Source organism: Mesoplodon densirostris (genome assembly GCF_025265405.1).
Source record: "Mesoplodon densirostris isolate mMesDen1 chromosome Y unlocalized genomic scaffold, mMesDen1 primary haplotype SUPER_Y_unloc_1, whole genome shotgun sequence".
NCBI classification, from domain to species: Eukaryota; Metazoa; Chordata; class Mammalia; order Artiodactyla; family Ziphiidae; genus Mesoplodon; species Mesoplodon densirostris.
The window spans coordinates 2,327,664-2,334,991 of NW_026778236.1; the positions used below are offsets into that span (position 1 = coordinate 2,327,664).

Genomic DNA, 7,328 nt, shown 5'->3' on the forward strand with positions numbered 1-7,328 from the left:
TCTTAAAGTCTCTCAATCTAAGTAAACACACTTTACATTTTCCTCAATAAAGGAAGTAACTCCCTCCTTTTCCTTTATGACTTACCACTTTTAAAGTTTGTGGGAAAAAATTATTTTAAACATTATTTGATGCATAGACAAGAAAAATGTGAGTAGATGTGAACAATTTAAAAATATGTTTAAGGTATATTCTGCACAGTTCATAAAACATATTAACTGTTAGATGTGTAGAATCCAGGACCATTTATTATTGCTTATTTTTTTGTTGTGTTTTGGAAAAGAAGCCTTGAACCCTGCAGGTAAAATAATTTACAGTTGCCTTCTAATCTAGTTTTTACATACAGGTTTTTGTAAGATATCTATAAAGAATGGAGCATTTGTTACGCCAGTGCTTGTTTGGCTTTGTGTTACAAGTTTCCTCTCTTTTAAGTAAGAAACGGCAAATATTTTCACTGCTAAAGGGTACTTCAGTTGAGTTATAAACAGGTGTAATAGTTTTTGCTTATAATTTATTTTTTGCTATATGTATAAAGATATATTTTTCATTACTTACAGAAAAATGGCGGAAGCAGATCAGGCTGGGAAACTGTTCATAGGAGGCCTCCATGCTGACACCAATGAAAATTCTCTTGAAGTGGTATTTGGGAAATATGGTCACATTATGGAAGGTAATTTTTAAAACCTATATATATATATATATATAGATATATATATGTTCGAAGCAAATGTGTATTAAACACACACCATTGAACAGCTAAGTTAAAGTGCTTTTTCTATTTGTAACACATGAGCACTTTTATTTAAAGTTTCTGTTTGTTATTAGGAAAGCACTGGGCAATGAGTGAAATTGTATAACTTAGGGGCTCCTACTACTGAGAAGGGCAAAAAGCAGCGTTTCTTTCTTCACCCCAGCCACGCTTTGCAGCATGCTGGGTTTTACTTACCTGACCAGGGATCAAGCCCATGCACAGTGGCATGCGGCATGTGGATCTTAGTTGCCTGACGAGGGATCAGACCCGTGTCCCCTTCATTGGGAATGTGGAGTCTTATCCACTGGACCACCAGGGAAGTCCCAGGGCTTTGTACACATGCTGGGGTCATAGGACATGAAATGGGATGAGATAGGCTAGCTGTAGAATGGTTGAAATTATTGACTCTATTTTTAAAATACTAGAAATGATATAAAATGGAAAGGGTTTTTTTGCTTTATTTGTTTTTGGTTTTTGTTTTGTTTTCAAGTAACTTCCGGGAGGCTGTTACTGCACTGTGTCCATAACATGAAATTAAGGAGGCCTTATGAGAAATTGTCAAAGGATTGATTATTTTGAAAATATGAAACGTTCAATTTTATGTGAAATTTAAATTAAAAATATTTATGTATATTACAGTTATGTTGATGAAGGATCAGAAAAAAAACAAGTCTAGAGGCTTTGCTTTTATTACTTTTGAGAATCCTGCAGATGCAAAGGATGCTGTCCAAGATATGAATGGAAAAGTAAGAGACTTTAATAATATTTTGTGTTCTCCATTTATTACTATTTCTACATTTTTTTTTCTAATTTTTTGAAGTAACATGATGCCATATAAGCCTTCACTCTCCATTTTGTCACATAAGTACTGGATTGTCCGGTTGGAAGGAGATTGACATTAACATTAGCTTTAACAATATATTTTAAACCTGTTTTAGCATTCAAATGTAAAAGTAAATAAGTTTTAGCCTGTAGAGCTCTCCGCAATATCCCGTAATGTCATTTTTCAGTCTCGACTTTTTTGTACTTCAGAGTCAGTCTTCCTTGTGTCACTGTTACAAATAATCATTTGTCCCTTAAAACTGTACTTTTAATTGCATATTTGCTCAAAGAATATTTTTATATTGTAGGTAATATTTTTCCCATTTTATATTGCAGGTAATATCTTTTTATATTCATCATCCTGTGAATTGTTCATTGTTAAAAGTACTTCCAGTGCATCTCAGTTCTCATAGTGGGGAACACATACATTAATTCCCTTTTTCCTATAGCTTGGTTTCTGGTATGCTGCAGGCACTTGGCACATGTTGACCCTTTTACTTTACTTTCATATTTTAAGGTATGATAGTACCTAGAAGTTGATCTTGACTCATGATTTTATTTTGGGTGCAGAGGTAAATTTGTGTCATGAAGTATAGTTGACCCCCATTTTTGGTTTGTTTTCAGCACAAGAACGTGTAGTCTGTGTAGACATTATTCTTCAATTCTTTATTCAACAGATATTTTATTGCCAGGCATTGCTTTAGCAATTGATTAATGGTTGTGGGGAATACAAAATACCTATTTTCTTGGACACTTGTGTTCTAGGGTGAAAGATGAGAAACGTACAAGTAAAACTAAATACAATTTCATATGAAAAATATTGAGGAAAGTAAAGTAGGTAATTTCATTAGAGCTTAAGGGGAGTGGTTTTCTATACATATAGATCTAAGAATGTTAAATCCTGAATGTTGGAAGGGAGGCAGCCCTTCATAAGTCTGTGGGAAATATTTTGGACCCAGAAACAGAAAAGGAGGCCCTAACGTGGGAGCACATGGCTGTTGAGGCTGTTTGTATTGGGCCAGGGCCCATCCATATCCACCAGAAGTCTTAGTAGGAATTCAGCATTTAAAATTGTCTTCCAAGGATAACATGAAACAGCTAGGTTGTTTTACGTAGAGCAATTATATTATGATTTGAATACAGTTTTCAAAAACACTTTGGCATCTATAGAAGGTTAATGTAGGAAGTTGTTGGAAGATTAAGAAGTGTAAGCATTTCTGAAACATAAGAATATGAAGTACTATTATAAGAAGTTACTCTTTGGGGACATGTTTAAACAATTGAATAAGGCAAGAAATGTTGAGGACCAAGTAAGTGCTCTATTTAAAAATAAATCAAGGAGATTATTAGAAGTAAATACAGAAGAGCAATCATCTTGGAAAATTTTCTTTCCCTTAATATTTAATAAATGCTAAAAACGATTAGAGTAGGGATAACCATTTTGAATAAATAACTGAATAATTTTATTTTTTTAAATGACACGTATACTTTTATTTACCCTTGGGACACTGAAAACTTTGAATGGTAGAAGTAGAGAAATGAAGTGAGTTTAGTTCTCCATTATAGAAAATAAAAGGGTATATTCTCTCATGATAAGTGAGAGGTATTAATCTTCTTTTAATACCAGAGGACATTTCAGGGAGCTCCAATTGCCAATACGTACACTTTGTGTTGGATGACTTAATGAAAGGCAGTTACTAATTAAGTCTCATTTATCTGGCATGGTGAAGGACACCATCATTTCAGAAGAAAATGTTTGCTTTGGGGAAAAAAGACTGATCTTGGACTAGTGCAGTAGTAAATAAATTTGATGTGATGTTATTAATGTTATACTTAATCTGTTTAGTCTTTGGATGGAAAGGCAATTAAAGTAGAGCAAGCCAACAAACCATCTTTTGAAAGCGGTGGTACACAGAGACCACAACCTCCTGCAAGAAACAGGGGCCATCTGAGAAATCCGAGACATGGAAGAGGAAGAAATCGAAGAGGAGGAAATGGAAGAGGAGGAAATGGAAGAGGAGGAAGTGGGAGCGCAAGAGAGCATCCCTCACCTGGAGGACACCTGGGTGATGTTTTCAAATACAAGGCTGCAACCAGAGGACCGAAAAATAGTAGGTTTAACTGTATAGAAACCTCTCAGTTTTTATTCCATCCTTTATGAGCAAAGTAGTGTGTAAGAACTATCAGATGATGAATCACATTGATAGTCAGAAGTATTTCTAAGTGGTGAAGAATTATTGTAGTTATAAAATGACTTAACTAGGTAATGTGCAAAAAGTTAATCACCTTACAGGGGAATAGCATAAATTTTAAAGTAAATTCAGTCTCTTTTACCATTATTACTAATTGCCTCTTTTCTTCGAGGATTTTTCTACAGAGTTTCCTACTGTCGATCATACATTAGAATTTTTCACTTTAGGACCAATAACTTGATATGAGTTTAAATCAATGATTCATTCATAATCTATTAAAAATACATTGGTTAATTTTATTCTGAGAGTAGCCTTATTGCATCATAAACATCCTAGAGAATCTTGAAAACTCCACAACAGAAAATAAAAGTCACTCAGAATATCCACAATTCAGGGCTAAACACTTCATATTTTAGGTTTCACCTTGCAGTATTTGTCTTAAGTATATGTGTTCAGACATCTAAGCAAATCTCCATTGTCATTTTGATATGAGGCTTTTCTACCTGGGTCTCTGGTATGCATTTGGGAAAATACCTGAGGGAAATAAATAGAGCTTTAGATTCTAAAAGGTGTCTTTGATCCAGGAAAAGAGTAAAAAGCTCTGCTTCAGACATATGTATGTTTTCTTTGTGTGTGTGTATTAGAGGAGAAAGTCGTTGAAAATGCCTTTTTTTTGGATTTTTTCAGAGAAGTTTTCTACTTAGTAAGAAAAGGAGGAAAAGCACTTTGCATTTCAAAAACTTGCATATATTTAACAACCTTTGCTTCATCTATTAACCATAACCAGTCTTCAGAAATAAAACATTTAGTTTCTTTTTGTGATAATTACATGTGTGAATTTTAGGAAATGTTTTTGGAAAGTTCAGTTAAAGGGTGTGCCCATTTTAAGATAACACAGTTTTGTTCTTTTCCCACTATCTTGACCTTGAGAAAAGTTGACCAGTTCATATTCTGCCATGTGTAAGAATACTCATTTTTTTCTTGCCTGTGGCAATACAGGGGAATTGGAATATACCTAAACATCTTTCTGGTTAGAAAGGTAACACATAAATTTTCAGTATTTAGTGTGCATTTCTTAAATACTATTAAAATTGAACAGAACGTAGCCCTTTTCACTGAGAAATTAACATTAAGAGTTGATCTGTGAATAACACAGGCTTGAACTGTTGATCAACTTACAAGCAGATTTTTTTTTCAATAACTACATATAAGATCACTGCATGATCCAAGGTTGGTTGAATCCATGGATGCAGAACTAGGGATACTGGACCAAGTGTAAAGTTATAAGCAGATATTCTCCTGCAAAGGGAGTTATTTGTATGTATATACTTAACTTTTAGGTAATGCATTTTTTATTCATCTTTTTTTCTTTTTAATGTTTTGATTTATACCTAGGATGTTGTGTTTTTTAAAAGCTTCCTTGACACCAGAATTATATAACTAATAACTTACCATCTTCCTCCTAAAATGATGAACAATTCAGTTTTACATTTAATTTATCCAGGTTTTCCTGTACTCTCTCTCTTCTCCCCAAACCGCTTTCATACCAGTGGTTCTTTAGCTTTTTCCTCGATTTTCCAAACTGACTTTTACGGTAAGTCTTTGAACTCTACTAACTTATGTGTCATATGAGGAAACAATCATATTGGTTTAGACAGATAGGAAAGCTGAAGACTGGAGTAATTGTTGAGTGAAAATTTATAACAATAAGTGAAACTAGCCCAATGAAAAAATGTTGATTCTACTTAACTAAAAAGATTTCATTTAAACACAGGTCGTGGTGGGCATACTCCTAGTCCCAACGCGAGTTCTTCCAGGGGAGCCTTTCCAGTTAAAAGAGGACCATCTTCGAGAAGTGGAGGTCCTCCTCCTAAGAGATGTGCTCAGAGACGAAGCAGCAGTGGGGTGGGAAGACAAGGTAAATGCTATATAATGCAGAGACAGTTGTTTCTCATTAATGAAAGTGAGCTATTTTTAAACAGAATGTTTAAGCAGAATGGAAAGTGAGAAGTATATGAACATGTTAACCAATCACTAATTTATTTATTGATTTGTGGTTGGGAAATAATTTTTCAGTTTTTTTTTTTTTTTTTTTTTCCCTTTTTGCGTTATGTGGGCCTCTCACTGTTGTGGCCTCTCCCGTTGCGGAGCACAGGCTCCGGATGCGCAGGCCCAGCGGCCATGGCTCACGGGCCCAGCCGCTCCGCGGCATATGGGATCCTCCCAGACCGGGGCACGAACCCGTATCCCCCGCATCGGCAGGCGGACTCTCAACCACTGCGCCACCAGGGAGGCCCAATTTTTCAGTTTTTGATTATAGATGTAATAGGTGATTAGCACTGCTGTGGGGAAAACATTGCTTGTAAGGCCATGTTTGCTATAGAATTCCTCTTAATTTAAGTTGCTGCTAACACTTTTTGGTTAGTAGGCTTCTTTATCACATAGCTTCAGTATCAGAATTTTCATGAAAACTATGTCCTGTGAGAGAATGTTCTGGTCTGTAGACTAGTTTAGCTATGTATATTGGCTACCTGGTTTTATTAATTATTATAAACAATAATTGAAACTTGCCATATGAACTGTAGTTGGTGCTCTTAACTTTTTTAGCACTGTTTTCTGATCCTTAATATGGTACAGACTTGAAACAGCCATTATCAAATTGCCATTTTACGTGTAGACGATGAATGAAGCCAAATGTAGCACGATATTGACTTCAAAACACAACAGAAGCTAAGAAGCCTACCCTTTCCATTATTAGATGGTTAGCCTAGGGAACAAACAAGAGAAGAGAACAAACAAGGTCCTAGTGACCTCCAGGAGTGAGGAATAAGAATTAACACATGAAGAGAACATTATTTATGGGAGATAGTTTCATATTTTGAAAGCGGTACAGTGTTTTTCAAATGAGCCCTTTATTGCTAATAAACAATAGAAGTCACTGTTGCTATCATCATACAAGGTCAATAATTAAGGTTGTGCACTTAAAGGAGAGAGCCAACCACTTGGTGATTGAATATGTGACAGTAGTTACCAAAAATTAATGTTTTGCTCCAAGTTTGAGAAGTGTTCCCTACTGCTGGTAATTTAAAGGGTATGCAAAATGTATGGGGAACAGGAGATGTCAGAAAATACAATGTTCAGTGGTAACATTGAAAGGGAAACGAAAATGTGCATAAATGGAATTTTAGAAGGAGTAGTTTTTTTAAATGATTTTAGAGAGTGGAAGGCTATCAGTCTTTTGGATTTTTCTTTGAAACATTACTGTCAATTTTGAGATACTTACATAAGCATTTTTAAATTAAAGGTTCAGTATCACATGGAAGACAAAATTATGGAGGTCCTGCTCATAGAGAGCCAGTCTCTTTTCGGAGAGTTGGCTATATGTCACAGAGATGGTGGTTATGCTACTAAAGATAGGTAATAGAAAGCACAGTATATGAATTAAGTCATGGTTAGTTTTGTTGTTCTTGTTGAAATTTACCTAACACAAAATTGAACATTTAAAAGTGAACAATTCAGTAACATTTAGCACACTTAACAGTGTTATGCAACCATTAGCTCTGTT

General features: G+C 34.9%; 1 pseudogene; it reads left to right on the top strand.

The window, feature by feature from the left end:
- The first annotated feature begins 559 nt into the window (after positions 1–559).
- LOC132482965 (RNA-binding motif protein, X chromosome-like) overlaps positions 560–7,328 on the top strand; it is a 324,440-nt pseudogene continuing 317,671 nt past the window's right edge.